General features: G+C 43.6%; 1 protein-coding gene across 6 annotated transcripts in view; it reads right to left on the bottom strand.

Moving 5' to 3' along the window:
• Positions 1–21,133, bottom strand: part of GRB10 (growth factor receptor bound protein 10) — a 148,684-nt gene that overhangs the window by 119,297 nt on the left and 8,254 nt on the right. Inside the window, exon 1 of one of the 6 annotated variants that reach the window (XM_065667718.1) lies at positions 3,418–3,483. The exons of the other annotated variants lie outside the window; for them this stretch is intronic. The gene's annotated coding sequence lies outside the window, so the exon portion shown is untranslated. Of the gene's footprint in view, positions 1–3,417; positions 3,484–21,133 lie in introns of those variants that run through there. 6 annotated transcript variants of the gene reach the window in all.

Consider the following 21,133-nt stretch of genomic DNA (forward strand, 5'->3'; position numbering starts at 1 on the left):
ATTTTGGCAGCACCCAAAGATTACATATCGAAGCCTGGGTAGCAGGCCAAATACTTGACTAGAATATTTTGCCAAGCCACCTACATTAAGAGCTACTTCCCTGTTCTTTCAGGGTGCCATAAAGGAAATCTGTTGTTTCAGGCCTTATAAGACTGTTTAATAGGGGCATGAAACAGTGAACATCACCAGCACTGAAGATTAACTAGATATGCGTTAAATGAGAAACATCCTAGTTAACCTTCAGACTACAGAGCTGCTGAAGGGGAACATTTGTTCCCAAAGGGTGTAGGCTCCAGGTGTAGCCAAAGTGCCTTCCCTACGTGCTGATGTATTTTAACCCACAACACCTGTACTCCATGTGTGGAACCCACACACAGGTCTCGTCTGCATTCTCCCACCCCCAAGGTTGTCCAACTGGTACTGGCAGCAGTAGGAAGGAGAAGACAGTACAAGCATCCCCATACACAACATTGTTATACAGGCTTGCAGTACAGCGCCCACAAAACCAAACTGACATACAGCGTACGTACGGAGCTGACCGCAACTCTGCTACAGGATATGAAAAAGAAAGTCATACCCTGTGTACAGGTGGTATACAGGTGGTGTATATGTGGTACGAGTACAGAGTTCAGGGAAGTGTACGCCCCTGCTCCATCACATCAGTCAGCGAACAAAACCAGGCACCCTTTACATGCAGCTGGGACCAATCCTGTTCAACATCTTTGTCAGTGACATGGACAGTGGGATTGAGAGTGTCCTCAGCAAGTTTGCCGATGACACCAAGCTGTGTGGTCCGGTTGATATGCTGGAGGGAAGGGATGCCATCCAGAGGGACCTTGACACACTTGTGAGGTGGGCTGATGCCAACCTCATGAAGTTCAACCATGACAAGTGCAAGGTCCTCCACCTGGGTTGGAGCAATCCCAGGCACAGCTACAGACTGGGCAGAGAAGAGATTCAGAGCAGCCCTGCAGAGAAGGACTTGGGGGTGCTGGTCGATGAGAAAATGAACATGAGCCGGCTTCAGTGTGCACTCGCAGCCCAGAAAGCCAACCGTATCCTGGGCTGCGTCAAAAGGAGCGTGACCAGCAGGTCGAAGGAGGTGACCCTGCCCCTCTACTCTGCTCTTGTGAGACCTCACCTGGAGTAGTGTGTGCAGTTCTGGTGTCCCCAACATAAAAAGGACATGGAACTGCTGGAACAAGTCCCGAGGAGGGCCACGAGGATGATCAGGGGTCTGGAGCACCTCCCGTATGAAGACAGGATGAGAAAGTTGGGGCTGTTGAGCCTGGAGAAGAGAAGGCTGCGTGGGGACCTAATAGCAGCCTTCCAGTATCTGAAGGGGGGCTACAAGGATGCCAGAGAGGGGCTCTTCATTAGGGACTGTAGTGATAGGACAAGGGCCAATGGGTTCAAACTTAAACAGAGGAAGTTTAGATTGGATGTAAGGAAGAAGTTCTTTACTGTAAGGGTGGTGAGGCACTGGAACGGGTTCCCCAAAAAAGTGGTAAGGCAATGTTCAAGGCCAGGCTGGACAGATCCTTGGGTGACATGGTATAGTGCGAGGTGTCCCTGCCTGTGGCAGTGGGGTTGGAACTAGACGATCTTAAGGTCCTTTCCAACCCTAACTATTCTATGATTCCATGGTGAACAGCTAGAAGAGGTCAGAAGAAAGCTGGGGTTTGAACTAGATGATCTCAAGAGGCCCCTTCCAACTTACACCATGCTGTTAAGCCCACTACTGGAACACCTGGGCTCTCTCCATTGACTACAAAGTACATTTAGAAAAATTGGCTAAGATGTATGTATCTACAGACCAGAGGCTTGAAATCAGCCAGAGGAAGCCCTCCTCAATATACAACACTAACTTCAAACTCTCAACACCTCTGGACAAGACTGACAATCGTATCAGAACAGTCCCACAGCATCCCCAGACTTTTAGTCTTTGTACTGCTGAAGTTGATCCTGACAAAGCTTCAGCTTCTCCCAGCAACTTTTAGGGTTTAATTTCACTCTGTGTGTGTGTGTGTACATATACATATATTATACATACGGATGTACATATGCATATGTAAACTCAAAAAGCAGATGAAGAGCTTCTTTAGCAGCAGTACAGAATGCAAAAGAGAGCTCCTTCAGCCAACATGGCAGAACTCAGCTTTGGGAATGCTCCACCTCACAAAATGTAAAAATAAATACCCAGCTCAGTTCTCTTCCCTAGATTGTCCTTACTGTTTGAGGTAGAGATTTTGTTCATACTTTGCTCTTCCAAAAAGTTCTCCCCCCTCCCAAAATACACTGCAGTGTAATAAAACAAAAGATTTATCAAAAGAAAACCAGCAGATAAGCTCTCTTGCAAAAGCCTTTCTGAATACAAGAAATTTGAAATTTCCAATTGCTATTGTTAATTGACGAAATAAAAATTCAAGAGTTTTTCTGTTCCTTTGTATTTTGATTTATAAAAGCATTCACTCATTATTAATACAATCAGTTTGACAGATGCATCAGAAAAGTCTTGATTTTCATTTCAGCCTAATTAGCAGTACTGTTTTATTGAAACCCAGGTCTGCATGAAGAGAAAGCTTCACAGAATTGCCTGCTTTACACAAATACTTATCACAGGCTTCCATGCTACTTTCTGTTACTGGAAGAGGGCAAATAGTTCTTTCACCTAAGGCTCTGACACTTACAAATCTCAGCAATCCCTGGCTTGTAGTATTCCCCTCCTCCTTCAAATGGGCAGCAGTACCACAGAATTTGCCGCTCAAGTCTGATACTCTCTCCTCTTTATGACATTGTTTGTCTTGGGTAAATTATACTGTGGCTTGGAAACTATCTCATTTGTTTTCTGCAACATCTTTGCCTACTCATCTTTTCTAGTCCAATAACTCATATAAGTCAATAGCCTAAAATAACTAGCACAGTTTTCATGAGGACTGTCTCTTAACTGAGAAGATCTTCATTATACAAAACCAGAAAGCTTCCCTCCAAAACACCAGAAAAAGTTCACTGAGGCTGAATGCCTCTCAAGAACCAGGTTTGAGAAGGCTGCTGCGGAGGGAAAAAATGCTGTTTTCTCCATGGCAGAGGAAGATATCCATGAGCTTCTCAGAGAAGCTCCCAGTTGTAAGTCTTCCCACTGTTGTCTCCTAAACAACAGGCATACCCTCATACTCTGCTCCTGCTGAAGTGCAACACCACATTGCCCAATACAGCACTCTGGTCAGTCACAGTGGGACTACACAGAACAGTGAAGCAAATAGCAGGAATAACATGGATATTATTTTTCCCATGGTAGCAAATAGCAGCACTGGCCACAAGAGATATTGCAGCTAGAGTAAAGAAATGCAGGGTAGTAGAAAATCACTGCAATAGATGGGAAAGGAGAAACATAGAGCAAACCAAGGAACCACATACCTGAATTTCTCTTGTTGTCTTAGAGACAGAAAGGCATATCTGGTTTTTACCAGACTTTGATGATAGATCCTTAACAGTCTTCTGATACAGACTTCTGACTAGCAGGTTAAACCTTTCAAGGTTTAATGCCTCATTACAAAGGTTTTTAAACACAAGAAAAAAGAGCACAATCACGCTACTTCTGCACTGAGTCGGAACACAAACTGCTCCCTCTGTAGAGGCCCCGTGTGCCAAGAAAGACCAGGCTCCGGCTCCCACCACTGCAGTTTTCATTCTCAGGAAGAAAAGTACAACATGCCTGAAGAGCAAGTGATCAAAGTTAAGAAACCATCCTGTACAGTCAGACAAAACGAAGTAAATATGTGATTCCTACTTACTGGAAACTTCCCTGGTATCCAATGACAGGATGTGGGGGAATGGTTCAAAGCTGCGTCAGGGGAAGTTCAGATGAGATACTCTAAACCATTTCCTTTACCAAGGAACAACTGGAAGAGGCTTCCTAGAGAGGTGGTGGATGCCCAAAGCCTGCCAAGTTTTAAGAGGCATTTGGACCTGAAGTGGTCAGGCAGGTGGACTAGTAGGCCCCTTCTAACTAAAATAGTCTATTTTATTCCTAGGAGAACATTCCTGTATACCAAAATGGCTATATCAGAATGAATGCTCCTAAAGTGAAGTTCAGGACATTCTCTTTGTCATTTTTTCCTGATATATTAGCAAAAGACCCACATGCATTATAAGTCAGTTACTTCCAGTGCTGCTTCAATGCCTACTCCTAGAAATGTCCATCTCAGAACATGCTCAGGTGCTCTCTTGCCATCAAGTTTAAGGAGCTTATAGAAAAACAAGTGAGTTGACACACAGTAAATTACCCCTCAACAACCCTATTCTGTCCCAGCACAAGAGTAAAACCACTTAGAGTCAACAGCAGTTGAGGAAAGCCAGTTTAATTTGACACTGAAATGGACTGGGAAGTTCAGGGGGTCAAATGCCCTGCCTGAGGTGAAGAGCAAGACATCTCATGGCTGCCACCAGACTATCGCTGCCATGGCAAGGCTCACAGCTCCCCAAGTTCTGTACAGGGCTCCCACTTCTCATCCCTTAACCTCAGTTTCAGCACGTAGCTCTTAGCCAAACCACTACTCACCCTGACTGCTGGTCATTCACATTGGCCAGCGAGGGACCAGTTAACAGCAGGCATTTCACAAGCCAGCAATTACAAAACAGATATGAGCAAGTAGTCTGTTGGCAATTAGAGCTCCAGCTTTATTTTATTTATTCTAGTACAAGAGCAGATGTTGCAGTTATTCAAAGGTTTTCACAACCTTAATTGTTGACCTTAATTGTTGTTAATCTTTCCCATGAAGTGGAGACAGACAGACGCCACCCGTAGTTTGTGAAGATAGTGTCCTGCGGGGTATGAATAATAAAAGACAGTATTGTCTGCCCTCTCCCTCCTGCGTGCAATACGAGGGTATTGGGACTGGCTGGCAGCATGGAAAAAAAAGAACCAACTAATGACTCAGCTGTTTTATTTATTTTTTTGGAAGATGCATCTGCTACAGGGCTGTGCTGTGACACCGAGATTTGTCTCCCCTCCACAGGAGCGGGTGAAGCTCCCAAGTGCCAGCTAAGGAAGCACTGTATTTAGACTTCACGACGCCTGCAAGAAGCTGATACACAAAGCACCCTGTCCACCTCATTGAGCATCGCTCAGGCTGTAGTACTAAGCAGCAAAGTGTTGAGTTTCACAGGGCAATATTAGGTTTCATAAACAAGTTCTCAGACCAGTCAAGAAAGCAGCATTTCATTAACATTGCAGAAGATACATGAGAGCTTCCCAGGTCTTTTCCTTTGCTAGTGGGAGGCTTGCCCGAGACTTCTTGCTCAGGCATGGAAATTTTGCATTCATTTTTTCGCTGCAGAATTTGGAGACTAAGTACATTCCTCTGACTTTGTTCTGCCAAGTGTACTCAAAGATATTAACTTGGTGTCCCAGTAACTTGAGAACAGGCAACGTGGAGGAGCAACGCTGAAGTTCAGAAATGAAACACAGGATGTACTGATGCTGCAACAGGCACTCCCAATAACCTACGGCAAAAGTCCCAGAAGTCAGGATAGCAAATATCAATTTCATGTTTATGGTTACCTTCAAACAAATGCCCAGAGTGAACTTGGACATCAGGCTGAACCCAGAGACCAGGCTAGAATGGCATCTGCCACCAGTTCTACTGCAAAGTACTGGAAATCAAGTCTTCTCTCCCCACATCAAAACTGATGTGAGCTGCAAATGCCTCCAAGGTTTCTTTTCTTGAAGAAAAGGTGAGGACTTGTTATGGGTAGTTCCTTAAGACAGGATGTTATCTGTTCATTAGAAGAAATAAATTACAAATGAATCAGGAAGCCAACTTGCAGAAGTTTCCCAAGCACCATATATACTAAACAGCTGCTGACAGATGACATATTAAGACCACTAAAAGACTGTACTAAGTTGCTAGAACACAAAGAATTCAGCCAAGATTTCTAAAGGAAATGATCAAACTGCCAAGCTATTAATTGCTGTATATACCCTGTTGTACCTGAATTGATTCGGACACAGCATGAAAGATGGATGATAAATTAGATCAGTTTGCAGAAGTGAGTTCAAGGTAAATCCAGGGAACTGAAAAAAATCAGGAAGCAACTTCTTTACAAAAAGAACCAGTTAAAACTAGATAACATAGACATAAATAGTAAGTAAGATGGCATGAGGAAGAGTCAGTACAGCTTCTGTAGATGTTATGACTCAAACCTACCCAAGGTTTATGATACCATATGGACAAAGACATTTGGATGTTATCCCTACCTAGAGACCCTTAAAAAGACCCGAACTGCTGTAGTTTGCAGGAGTGGTTCCCCCCTTAACACTCAACTGAAGGATAAGAATTAAAGGTAAGAAAACACAAAGCATCTTTTCCATACAAGGAGTCTCAAGAATGACTGTAGTGGCCATTCTTTTCAACATATCCACAATGACTGGAACGTGACAAACAGGGAGGTGACATGAAGTTCACTGGCGGTATGATGTGTTCACTCAGAGCTGGAGCTTCACACAAAGTACAGTGGAACAATCCCATGATCATAAGCAAACAGGCAACCCAGAGGGCAACGCTGATTTTATTTCAACAAACTCAAGCCAATGCGCAAAACCAAAAATAACCCTGCCTGTGAGTACTGCTGACTGAGCATCAGGAGTCTGAAGTCCTGTTTGAACGTATCATTTTTCGGGGGGTGGGGGGTGCAGGGGAAGCAGTCACTACCTCCCAAAGAAATACAGTATTGAGAATTAGGGAACTGCCGCAAGCAAAGCAGAATCATGACAAGTCATTAAACCCAGGGCACACCCACTCCTTGAGATCTGTGGGCTGTTATGACACTAAGGGTAAAATAGAATTAGAAAGAGTACAGAGAAGAGGAATTCCTAAAGCAGAAACTAACAGACCTGGCTCATTCAGCGTGGAGGAGACAGCCAGGGCAGAAGAGGACAGACATCTAGCCAGTTACACAGGACATGCATGAAGTGCCCAGAGAATGACCCTTCCTCCTCTAAAGAAAGGGGTAGGTAAAATCTGAAGTGGATAGGAAACACGGAAATCATGTCCATGGAGCAATCTGACCTATCAATGTATTAAAATAATAATTTAGATTAAGCACTGGAGAAAGCTTATCAGTGGGTAGTGACTACAGTAATGGAGATGCACACTCCAGAGAACTGCAGCACAGCTTACAACGAAGCAGAAGGGCCAAGAAACAGAGGAAAACTTGCAGGCTTTCTACTTAAGCAACTGCTACTGATGGCTCAGAGACATACAAGGTGTTCTTGGTTAACCTGTGGTTCGATCCGCTATAGCTATGCTCATTGAGAGAGGAACTGCCGAAACTATGCTCACTCTGAAGCAGGTTATTGCCCTTTTTCCCTACAAAAGGAGGCCTGTACCAACTCCGCTTTCAAATGGAGAAACCAGGACAGCCAGAAAGGATTTTGAGGCCACCCAGCAGGCCCCAGGCAGTGGCAGAAGGCAGGTTTCTGAGCCATAAGCTCTGCATTCAAGACACGGCTATTCCCAGCTGCTGGCCCCAGGTCCCCCTGCTCCAGGTCGTGTCCCCCACCAGAGACAGCAGGACGGAGGGCTACTCAGCCATGCTCATTAAACACAGCCCTTCTGCATGAACTAAGCTCACAATTCAAATTAACATCATTCATTATTATTTTTAAAAAACTAATATTCCTGACCGTGAAGTGTGGGTGCTCCGCATTAACCTAGCGGGGTGGTGAGAGACAGCTGGAGGGACAGCCATACCACAGAGGTCTAGAAGCAGACCCTCAGCACTGCCACGCTGCATCCTCCACAAAACACTGCATTGATTTAACAGATTTGCACCTTTAACAATTTGGCACAGACTTAAAAACTACAGTTGCTAAGCATCCTCCATGTAACATTTACTTTTAACAGCAAGTCCCACAGGCTGCTGCAGTATGCAGAAGGTACAATACATGTAGCTTGCGAGTTGACAAGCACACGCCTAAATGCTGGCTCTCTACAACACAAAACATGATCCCCTTCGCCAGGGTGCCTCTCCCACTATTTCCATGTGAATTTACTACATCCAGGATGCGATACGTTTCAGTGGTGCATACAAAAGGTGCTGTTTTCATAATGGGCATCTAGAAGTCTCTTCCTCTGTATTTCAGGCTAGGACAAGAACAAGTCAAAACACAAGATTTTAAAGAACATGAAGCTTCCTGCATATATCTGATGAAGTCCTCCCAAAATCCCAACATAAGCTCAATACAGTAACAAAAGCTAAGATACCGCAGCCTTGGACACTTCTTATCAGCTTCTTATTTTGAATATAACAAAAAGCTACTTTCAAAATAGCATGAGAGTCACAACACCATAAAGATTCTGGCTTTTTCATGTTCTCAAAATAGCATGCTAGAAAGCCGTCTATAAAAATAGAAGGTTTAGGTGCATTTAGCTTTCATCTCCGGCACAAGTCTGTCCAACGCAGTATTTGCGTAAGTGTCAATAAAGTGTTGCCTCATCCACAACCCTGCTCTAATGAGCAGCACAGAATTGGGACCAAATGCAGGCAAACACTTGAAAGCCCTCCAGAAGATTCAGATGCTGGAGCATGCTTGCTCCTTCCCCACACATTGGAAAATTCAGTCTAACTTACTTCAGTGAAATCTGAGCGATCTAGTAAGAAGGTGGCAGGAAGCAGCATCACCAAAAATAAAACCAGAGAAAAGCTACTGAAGTGTAAAGTAATGCTTTGTTTCAGGCACTTAAATGTGCAAGTTATTTTCACCATAGTGCTTGACATAGGAAAGCAAACAACAGCAGCACCATGCTCCCTTCTCCTTCATCCCCAGTAAGCAAACCAGGAGAAAAGTGACTGTCTTCAAACCAGCCACTCTGCTCCTTGGCTGCCCAGACTCACCCACATTGCCCTGCAGCAGGGCAGGGCAAAGCTTGCTTGCTACAGTGGTGAAGGCACTGTGCAGCTCCCTGCCTCCAGCTCCCTGCCTTCTAGGAATTCCCCAAGCCACTGCTGGAGGATTAGGAGCTGTAATGCTATTAAACACTGCAATATCAAAATCTGAACTAGAGCACACAAACTCTGCCTTAGGAGGATTTTATTTTCTTTTTAACCTCTGGAAAAGCATCTAAGGAACACAGTGAGAACGCAGCATCAGAACTGGCAACTCTGCAAGCAAAACAGCTGAGTTTACTTGCATATTGAAGCCTGCCTGCTACTTCACATTACTGATTGCAGAGCAACAAGTTATTCCCTCCCTAATTGGGTCCCAGTCGAAAATAGTCCCGTTATTTTTAGTATAGTACTTAAGTATCTGAACTGTGCCCTGTACTGCCAAAGCTGGCATGTGTCCCTGGCCATACCAGGAATTCCGACATTAAACAAGAACACACACGCCACATATCCAGGCTTTTTGTTCTTCTGCCTTGTCTTTAGTGGGTGACTTTAAAGACTTTAAACACTAACAGCTGGCCAAAAATGGCACAAGCTTATAAGATAATTCTGCATTTAAAGCCTCTCTACCAGCTACTGTGCAACAGGAGAATCAACCCAGCAAGAAAGAGCAAGGGCTGTGATACCACTGACTAGAGACAGTCAGTTTACTCTTAGCAGGGTAGGGCATGGATAGAAGATAAGAAAGGGATTATTTCAGTTCTGTTTTGCTTGCTATGGGTCCATACAAGTTCTGATTTCCCCTCTCCTCCAGTGCCCCAAAAATGCCTCCTGCTAACTCACCCCTTTTCCATCCCCTTCCACACTGTATGTACACTACAGATAAATTTAAACTAGTCAAGAGACAAAAGGCCTGTGTTAAATATGTTTACACACATACAGAAGGAGGATTATGCAAGCTCTGTCTCACAAACAATATGCTTCTTCTGCAGAAGAGTGAGATGATGAAAGCAAGACTGTTACCAAGTTAGTCTTCCCACCTTCCATCAAAGGGGTGACAACCGTCCTGCAGTGTTCTAATTCTGGAGCACAGAGAGCAGAACAAGATCTGAAATAGCCACGGGCTCCTCCAACAAAACTTACCTGCCTCCATGAGCTTAATGCTGCTTACCTTGTGCTTTCATTGCAAATTCGTTTTTGTTAGACCAGGAGAACAAGAGGAATTTACTCTGCCCTTTCATCATGTACTTTGCAGAAAGGAAGTCAACTCTATAAAACAGCTTCAAAGACAGGATCCTAACCTGAGAGACAGCTGCCAGCCAACAAAAATTTGTTAGTCTCTATTGCCACTAGACAATCTGTTCTTGAGATTGTACATTCCTTTTCAGAGGCTTCTCATTTTGCGAACAGCATTAGCATTGTTCACCATCTCCACTCTGTTAATATACCCTTACTCAACAAGCTTCTAGACCTGGTGGTGACAGAAAACAAAGCCTCTAGTTTATCAAGAGATTACCTAGCCATTTTGGGTTCAGTATATTTCAGTAGTTTTCACTTTTGGATTATTCTAGACTCAGCAAAAACACCATATATAAAACCTAACATGGCTGCCGTATTGCAGCTGAGCACCAACTAAATGATGCTCTCAAACCCAAATTTGACAAAACTAGCCGACGTGAAGATTCAACCCTTTTGGCATTTGCCCATGAACGATTTCAATGGGTCGATTCTGGATGAAAGAACATGCCACTGTATTTGAAGAGAGCTTTCTGACAGCAACTGTTCTCTCACCTCCAGTTTTCAACTGGCTTCCAGTTAATCCTCAGACCCAAGACATTTAAGTTGTGCTGTTATCTATACATGACCAAAAGCAAGCAACAGTTAGTACTGCTCCCTCACCAGCTAAAGAGGTCAAACAAAGTCTACACCCCACTAAAAAAGCAATAGCCTGAAGACAATTATAGCAATACCAAAATAAGTGAAGGTGAAGCAAGAGACATCGAAAGTATTAAACCCTCACTCTGTAATTCCACAGCAGTAAAATAATGATTAAGGGAAAGGTCAGTCCACTCATCACCTTCTCAAGCTACAAGTAACAAGGCCAAAACAACAACAACAACAAAAACACACAAACAAGCAACAAAACCCAATACTAGTGATGACACGACAGAGGAGAAGGGAAAAAAAACCAAAACCACCAAAAAACAGACTGAATCAATAAAAGTTAATCAACTTTCTACCAAATTAGCTGCTTTGCATGAAATTCAGTTATGAACATGTTGAACAGTTTGGGTTTTTCTCAAGACTTCAAACCATTAGCAGTTATTTTTGAGAGCTCATAGCAGATTGACAAGGTAACAGGCTGAAGAATGGCAAACAGTGATATCCTAAAGAAGTGGGAGGGGAAAGGAGTGGAAGGAACAACCTGAAGAATGATAGCTGTTGCTTATTTGCACGTGGATTCCCATTAAACCCATCTGCTAGCATTGAACATAAAAGACTGAACTCAACAAAACCCGATTGTTCATGGATAAGCCAGTCAAACCAATTGAGCTTCACATTACGGCAAAATAATGTATCACAGGAACATAGCAGGAGTAGACACTGAATCTCGACATTAGCAAAAAACACATGTCAAAAGATTCAAACCACATTCTTATGAAAAGTTAAGGAAACTTTGTCATACTATTATCAATGCAATCAGTCATCTTATGGCAGATTTGAAAGTGACTGAATAACTGCACCATTTTTGCTAAGAGCTGGAAAAATGCAAAGACTCACATAATAGGTTGACATACTGAATAACCTCCGCAGAGATCTGCCCTGGTCCCACACTATTCTAACACTAATGATCTAGATAATGAAGGAGCAAAATGATACTCATTAAACCTGGGGAAGCTACAAACTTAAAGCTGACGTTTGCTGGAAGACTGAATTAAAAGCAAGTTTTAAAAAGTGGAAAATTCTTTGTTGAGAAAGAGGCAAATGCCATATAAGAATGTATAGAGACATATGTAAGAATCGTGAAGCAACAGTTCTTTTCTACTTGTGACTGATAAAGCTTCCAGCACAATGCTGTATTCAGTCTTCAGCAAATTTCAGAGAAGATCAACTGGAAAATATCCAAGGAAAAGCACTAGGAACACCACAGACTTAGAAAAACATGACATCTGGGAGGGAAAAAGGAAAAACAAAATGAACTGGAGCTCAGCCAGAAGAAGAGCAAGCAAGGGTCATGATGGTATCTTTCAAATATATGAAAGCCTGGGCCAAAGACAGAGGGAAGAGTGTTCTCCATGCCCCCAACTTTCAGGAGAAGAAACAGAAAGGTTTAACGAGCAACAAGGAAGATTTAGGAAAACATTACCGGGTGGAGTGGCAGGGAGGGTGCGGTGTGAGGGCACCGGGGAAAGAGGAAAGAAAAACACCAAGTCAAAATTGCTAAAAGGAAAAAACCAGTGAGTCAACAGACAAGACTGTTTGAGGATTATGCAGAGTCTCCCCATCACTGTCACCAAACTGCCATCAAAAACACAGCCATGCTTCAGCTTTCCATTGACTAGCTGACCTCTCCAAACTCTCCTCTCCAGATCTAGGCCTGTGCTACACAAAAAAATAAGCCTAACACAGATGTGCTGTCTCTTCTCTTTCTAACAAGGACATTACCCAAAGCGAGAACACCAATGAGCTGCATGCCAACAGCAACCTTCAGAAACAAAATGTCTTAAAATAAAAATATACACACCCCCCCCCCCTCAAAAAACAAAACAAACAAAAAACCCCAACCCACTACAAACCTTACAAGGCAGAGTATCTTTTTTAAAAGTCTACCCCATGTACTTGCCTCTGATCCAACTATGTCCTAACACTACAAGCAGACCATAACCTGACAACCGAGAGGCACCCCATGCACAGCAGCACTAGGAATTCTGCTCTCCAGTCTCACCCTGGAGGATGAACAGCAGAAACACCACTTTAATGTCTTGAATGGGTTTTTCATACTTTGCCACAATCTACAAGTTATGATCAAAATCTCAAGGTTTCACTGGCTGTCAGGTTCTTGAAAACTACAAGGAGTAAAGAAATTTCTTCCAGAAAAGCATGGAAGAGAATCATCAATCCGTAGTTGGGGGGTTGGACTAGATGATCTTTTTAGGTCCCTTCCAACCCTTGGGATTCTGTGATTCTGTAGTTACCTGAGCACAATTAAGTCAGTAGTGTAATGTGTAACCCTATCATTCTGCACACTTGGCATCAACGTTTACCGAATAGTGAGCATCTCTGGAGTTCTGAGGAGAGAACACCCGAAAAAACAAACCTTGAGCCCTTCAATTGTTAGCTTTTTGGGTTTTTTTTTTTTTGCTTATGGATTGTGAGCATTGAGCTGTACCCACCAGCATATTCCAAACTGCATTGCCATTTGTTCTCACTATGTAAAACCTCTGGAAGCATTTACAGGAAAAGAACTCTGATTAGACCCAACTGCAATCATTACCGTCTTATTCAGCCCATTTTCTCTCTCCAGTTTCCCCACACACCACAGTTTGGTCTTCATCACTTGCATCAATGGAGGTAGCTGGGGATGCACAAATCTCCCAAACCCCTCTACTCCCAGGCAGAAGAGTTACTTTAGCCTTTAACCATGCAACTGGAAGATACTTAAGCACGCCACAGAGGCTTAAGGGAGGCTTTGAAACTGCATTTGCTTTGTATCATACACTGTCAAGATGACAGTCATTCACCATCTTGAGTATCCCAGAGTAATAAGGATAAATATTTATGAGGCTGGTTCATGCAGTTTTCCTTAAATCTGACTAGATCTAATGCCCTCTTGTTTTAAGAGGTGGGAATTATATATACATATCACAGCAACAGCAAGGAGGATCTAAGAGTTAAGATCAGGTTTCTATGCATGGGAGGGGCCCGCTGTGGATTTAAGGGATTAGCACCAGTGCCCTTCCCTCCGTATCAGGAATGACTGTCTACTCCCTGCTTTGCATCTTTACAACGGCAGATACTGGGATCTTGGAGAGCAAAGCTGATAGTCCACAAAGGCAAAGCACCACTCATTCTTACAGAGCAACAGGGCTGAGGAATTAAAAATAAGGGAATTTTTTATCTTTAATAAAATCAGTAGATGTAGACATTTTAAGCCAAGGTAGTTGGTCGGGCATTGTCATTTCATGCAGCTCAGGCATGCCACCGTTCATGTTCAGAGCAGAAGCACTTCTGCTCAGGAACCTCACCATGTGGTAAACCCTGGAATCCCTGGCTTTCCGAACAGCGACAGACCACAGGACATGGCAAATAAACATCTACTCAAAAGTGACACTTGTGGTTTAGAGCAGGGCTGAAGCCAGGCCAAGTGTCAGACATAACTTAGCTACCTGTATCACAAGTGGGATGTTTACTATGCAATGAGGTATAAACACTCATTCTCTCACTTTTTTTCTTCTTCTTAGCACTTCCTCTACCTTTGAAGAAGCAGTCATCATCTCCAAGAATTTAATTTCCATCAGCTGGGATGTGGAAGCAAATACAGAGCAATGGAGCCATCACACAGGCAAAACAGGGCCCCCAGAAACAGCAGCCATTTCCCAAGCGAACAGAATCACAGAACAGTCTGGTTTAGAAGGGACTTTAAAGCTCATCCAGTTCCAACACGCCTGCCACAGGCAGGGACACCTTCCACTACACCAGGTTGCTCAAAGCCCCATCCATCCTGGCCTTGAACACTGTCAGGGATGGGGCAGTCACAGCTTCTCTGGGCAGCCTGTGCCAGTGCCTCACCCCCTCACAGGGAAGAATTACTTCCTATTATCTAATCTATATCTACCCTCTTTCAGATTAAAGCCATTCCCCTTTGTCTTCTCTCTACATGTCCTTGTAAAAAGCTGCTCTCCACATTTCTTGCAGGCAGCTTTTAGGTACTGGAAGCTGCTCTAAGGTCTCCCCAGAGCCTCCTCTTCTTCAGGCTGAGCAAGCCCAGCTCTCTCGCCCTTTCCTCACAGGCGAGGTGCTCCAGCCCTCTAATCACTTTTGTGGTCTTTCTCTGGACCCTCTTCAACAGGTCCATGTCCTTCCTGCGCTGAGGACCCCAGAGCTGAATGCAGTACTACAGGTGGTGTCTCACAAGAGCAAATTAGAGGGGCAGAAATGCCCAATGTGCCCAGATGCCCACCAGCAGCTCCAGGAAAGAAGATAATCCTATCAGTAATCATTTTCAGAGTCATAATCCAGCCATGCTCTGAGCTAAGACACTCCCCAAGCCATCACATCATCTTCACCTGAGGGATGAGGAGGAGACAGCCTGCTTTGCCTTTTCTGTCCATCACACTAGAAATACCTACATGACTACAGAAATCAGTTTGATTCCTTCTCCTCTCACTGATGAGAAGCAGGTGCATTGGGAGAGGAACAAAAAGGCAAGTTAATTAAAAGTTGAGAACCTTGTCAATACTGCCCTTCTTTGTGCCTTCGCGTCTAGGTTTTCTGCATTTGTCTCCCATCCTCTCTCATTTAAAGTAGCTTTCCCTCTTCCCTCCCCTCCCACTGCTGCAAAACACCCATATAAGCAGTGTGGTCATTTAGAAAGTGTCAATCAAATCCTCGGAACCAGATTGGAATGGTTTCTCATCTTTCTTTTACAGCAAGTCTAACAAAAAAAAAATTAGCTGGTGTTCATCTAAACCCCAAATTCAGGCTAAATTTACATTCTTGGTTAAATTTTAGGTCTTTAGTCTGTACTCAGTTTTTCCTCCCTAACAATGGGATGGCTCAGTTCTTTCTTACATGATGCAGAAGGGCTGGGAGACTTTGCAGTGCACCTTTGCAGAAGATGATGTTGTAATTCAAAGTTTTATAGGTTAAGTCAGTTTTAGGATATAGCTGCTTTAAGCTGCTCTGCTTTGGTATACACAACTCCCGTTATTTCTTCATTGATCAGACACTCTTTAGGGAGATTCCAGCCATGCTGCAGAATCATCTTCACTGATTAAAAACCAAAACATTTTGCAATCGAGGCTGCACTAAAGCAACAAGGTTGTAAAAAGACTCCTCTAATAAAAGTGGCAGAAAGTCATTAAGATTCATTTAAGCTACCTGGAGTATCTGGTTAATTTTAAACTGCTAATGGATTTCAGAGGCAGCATCTAACGTGAAAGTCACTTTTAATGACTATTCCTTCAGTTCATTGGTTTTCCGGGGACCTCATTTGACCTAGGGTGTCAGGCAGCACAAGTTATCCCGTTACAGCAGTACTTTAAAAAGGATCCCAGAAGACCACAGAAAGACATAACCTGAGGCTCTCTCCTCCAAGCTCCTCAGTTCAGCACATGACCACAGACCCACAAAGCTTCCACGCTATCACCAAGCCCAATGGTCCCCCAGCCCTGCCTGGGACTATGGCTCCCACTGCACGCTCTGACACAAACTAGACCTGCATACATCACGTTGCTGAAAAGCTTCATAGCAAGGTTCCAAGGGTAGCAATGAAGTGTTGACTGCGGTACACGTTCAACTGTGGGGGAGATAACCTCTCTCAGGCACCATAAAGGGCCTGTATAAAATAGCTAAATAGAGAGTACACAAATATGTTTCTGAAATCATGTTAATGAACTACTAATCCTGACCTACAGCATACTTGTCACCCTGACCATGAGATACAACACATTCTTCCTTTCACCTTTCCCCTCATCTTCCTATGCTAGAAACAGTCAGCATAATCTATGGATCAACTGCAGAATCTATACCAAACACCAGCATATCACTGAACTACATCAACTCTCAAAGATCCTTCATAAGCAAGTCTTCAACATCCATAAGACATTCCAGAAACTGTGCCATAGACACAGTCCCTATCATGAAGACTCGCTTTAACTCACACTGTCAGTAGAGCACATCAAGACAGTGCAAAGCACACATGGCAAACTGGTCTTACTGCACCATCCTCCCTTGTGGCATACCTTGTCAAGATGCTTCCTCTTCCACTGTGTAGCACTGGTGCTCATCACAAACTCCAACTCCCTCTATACAGTCACCACTGGGGACTTCCGGCCTTTGTCACAACCCTGAAGTGTATGCACCTCGCCCACTCCCGAGAGCGAAACAGGGTATTTGAGTTGCTAGGATGGGAGACAGCATGGGCACAGGGCTGCTGGGAGCAGAAAGTGATACTGCTGATGAGCAAGTTGTAGGAAGGTGGGCTTGGCCACAGGACAGGGAGAAGAGAAAGCCGCTTTGGGAACCTCTAGTCTTTTCACACAGCAAGACAGGATTTAGAAGAGTTTGCAAGCTCCTCACATAAAGCACACCCTTGCTTGGCTTCACACAGTTACAATTGCAGAATTAGAGCATATTGGCAGGAAGTGGTGAATTAAGCCCGGCTACTGGACAAAAGCATCATTGCCCACACAGTGCAGTGATTTATAGCTCAACCATAGGTTTAGGCAAAAATTCACTCTGACCACGCAGCTTAAACGTAGATCATCCTCAAACACTGACTTTAGACAAGACACGGTTATGCGCAGGAAGAAAGCTTCAGTCCACACACACTTCAAAAAACGTTAAATAAGACAAAAATAAGTAGTCCCATGGATGCTTCTCTGGCTGGATGAATCACTGCCCAAGTCAGAACGGATACAACATGGTTGAAGTTCGGCATACAAGTTGACCAGGTATACAGAGAAGAAGAAACTTGGTATTTCTATGAAACCATGTTAGAGTACCCATAAAATTACTTCTCATTCATTAATTCCTTCACCTCCATAGCACCAAACCATAACACAGCCATGCAAAACAACTGAAGTATTTTGACTAGCATTTATTATAAAACCTGAACTTTCTTCACCAGCTGGTATAGCGTGCTCAGAGTAAAACACAGGGTATGGGGAGAACGTTTCATGTGTTTTGTTGTTCTCCAAATGACTTTGCAAAAAGACAGTAACTGTTTTTAGACAGAGGCAGATCCCTTTAATGACAGTTCAGAAAAGATCTGCTCCTCAGCCCATCCAAAAATTCCCATATAATGGAGTTAGTACCCAGCCAGAGAGACTGAGCTAGTCAATTAGCTCAACCATTTTTGTCAGAATTATAGAAAAAAGCAACCAGAAATGTTTCCGAAGAGAAACACCAGTCACCGCTGTACAATCCAGAACCCAAGAACCCAAACCCAAGAACACGTCTTCCCAAGCCTTGTTTGACAAAACGAAGGAAAGCTGTGACATGTCACCTTGCCCCCAAAATGATTCCACATTTACATTCCACATTCCATGATTTACCACAAGCAAGACTAACTGAAATCACCAAAGATCTTACATTGGGTTCCAATTTGCAGGAAAGAGGGTTTTGGTTTTGGTTGTTGTTCAGTTATTTTGGGTTTCTTCAGGCTAAATCATACAAGGTTTAGCAAAGCTGCAAAATTTGCAGCTCTATCCAAGGCAGCCCTTCAAGAGTCACAGGAATTTGTAGGTGAGATCTGCCCTACAACCACAAAGCCCTATCAGGCACAAGATCAGTCACCTCCAATGCCTTTATTTGACTTCAGCTACAGAAACACAGCTTGGTTAGAATGGAGCAGCTGAACCAGCTCACAGGCAGCTCTGGAACTGGGAACATTCCAGGACAGAACATTTCAGCCAGTAACTGGCCTGAGACAAGTATGTTTTACCACAGCATTTCAGTGCAAGTCAACCACATCTCCAGTATTCCTCATAGCACTCTTGTATGTATGAATAGCTATTACGCTTGATATTTCTCATAACAGGAATAATGATGGATTTAATACCAGTTACTTCCTCATTTGCTCTGGTTTATGGTGATAGTATAAGATACAGCTACACATACCTTACATAATCTTCTGAAACTGTGAAGGTGCTATTTTTATCTTCTTTAAATGTACAAAAGCAATACTAACATTTTTGTTACAGCTGAGTTGCGCAATAAAAAACCCCACCTAGCACTGACACATTTCATATTCATCTGAAGAAAACAACCCAACAACGCATGTCCATTTCCTTTAAGAAAAAAAAGACAGACATAAAGAAAGACATTGTTACTCAGATACACATTTCAAGACAGCATATAGATCACATACAAGGTTAACACAAGATCTTTTCCCTAAGCCTACACCCCTACTCCCCACCCCGTTGCAGAAAACTCCCTTCAACAGGTAAACCTTGCAGCTACAAAGCCAGGTCTAGTCTCTAGCTTGTTTGTGTAGCTCCATTATGCTGTTAGAATTCACAGAGAAAAACCCTACGCTGGCTCTTCAGAAAATACAGTAGGCTCCTCTGGTCAAGCTGGCCTAGAAGTTTGCTGCCACTGAAAGAAGAGGGGACCCATTCTTCACTCTCCCATTTCTTCCTCTTGGTTTCCCTGGAAGGGCACCCCACCTTCCCCTGGAAGCCACCCCACCACATGTTTCCAAGAGCTAATCCCATCCTCTAACACATGACAAACCAATCCCAGAAAAAAAAACATACATAGGACAGTTTTCAAGAGTCAGCCATGAACACGTGTAGTTCATCCAACTCAAGAGACCCGAACACTCTGACAAACTTGACATCGCCTTCTGGTAGCAGTGAGCTCTTAGCTTGGCCCACATCTTTTGATAAACGAAGACCTGCCTTTTTTGCAGGGAAAAAGCTTCTTTGCCTCTTCATATTCCAGATCTTTCAGAACAGAAATTTGTATTTCAGAACTCTATAGAAGGAAAAAAATGACTTGTATCACTGATGGCTGCATACTGGCTGTCTCCCTTAAACTCTACCAAGTGCTACCAAATTGCCCTGACAGGATACTTCACATCACCTACAGAAAATGTCACCTTAGCTCATGTGAATTTTAAATTAAACTCCCCTGGGGAACAAACCCTGTAAGGAAGAGTTGGACTGTTGGACATGAAGGGCCCAAGAAGTTCTCTGAGATGAATACAAGCAAAACTAAAAGTCAGGCTGTTATAGCACAGGACTCCTCTATTCACCTCACTTTCCAAATCTGTCCATTTTCTAAACACCTATGAGAACTTCTGCTCCTGGGAAAAAGAGTTGAACCATTTGCAAGTAAACCAGGACAAATTATACATTTACCAGAATTAGCTAAGGCTAGCAAGACATCTTGCAATGCCATTCTCCTACTAAAAGCTGTATCAGCAGTAATGTTTCTCAAAGGACACTGGGGAGGGAGATTACCAAACAACTCAACCAGGTGTCGCAAGTGTCATCACACATCTAAACTCATACTGTCATGCACAGCATCACCTGCAACATTCTTTCCAGTACTCCTCTGACTTTCCATGTGCTCACAGCGTAATCCAACTTTGCTAGCAAGGAACTCCACAGAGATTTTTCCTGACCTTCTTAACATCAGCTCTATAACAAAAAATGCATGCCAAATGCAAAACAAGCCTGAGCACACATCAGAGATGCCAGCAACCCAAATAGCATTTTCTCTGCACTCCTACAGCTCATCTCATAGCCTCCATGCTCAGTTCTCCTGAAGCCTTACCGGGAAAAAAATTCCAAACCAGCAATGTCTCTTCAGAAACGTTTCAGATGTTAAATGTAATGATTATGGGTAATGTTCTAACAACCTACCAGTAAAGAATAGCAAAAGCTATCAGTTCATAAATACCATGTATGCTCTCTGACATTCCATTTGGATCGTTTCTAGAGCATAATAATAGCGCCTATTTTGATTGCTTTCCCCTTACACGGCTGTCCTGGTTTCAGCTGGGATAGAGTTTTCTTTCTTCCTAGTGGCTGGTGCAGTGCTGTGTTTTGGCTTCAGTCTGAGGGTAATGTTGATAACACACTGATGTTTTAGTTGTTGCTGAGCAGGGCTTACCCTGATCAAGGACTTTTCAGCTTCTCATACTGCCCTGCCAGCAGGGAGGCTGGGGTGCACGAGAAGCTGGGAGGGGACACATCCAGGACAGCCAACCCCAACTGACCAGAGGAATATTCCAAACCATTTGATGTCATCCTGAACAACAAAACTGGGGTGGGACTGGTTGGCCAGGGGGTGACATCCCACTGGCTCAGGGAGTGACTGCGCATCTGCCAGCGGGTGGTGCGCAAGCACATTGTGCATCACTTCTTTTCTATATTCTTTTACCATAGAATCACAGAACAGTTTGGGATGGAAGGGACCTTAAAGATCATTTAGTTCCAACCCCTCGCCACAGACACCCTCCACTGTACCACATTATTATTCCTTCCTTTCCTGTCCTATTAAACTGTCTTTA

Source organism: Lathamus discolor, chromosome 2 (assembly GCF_037157495.1).
Source record: "Lathamus discolor isolate bLatDis1 chromosome 2, bLatDis1.hap1, whole genome shotgun sequence".
Lineage (NCBI taxonomy): Eukaryota > Metazoa > Chordata > Aves > Psittaciformes > Psittacidae > Lathamus > Lathamus discolor.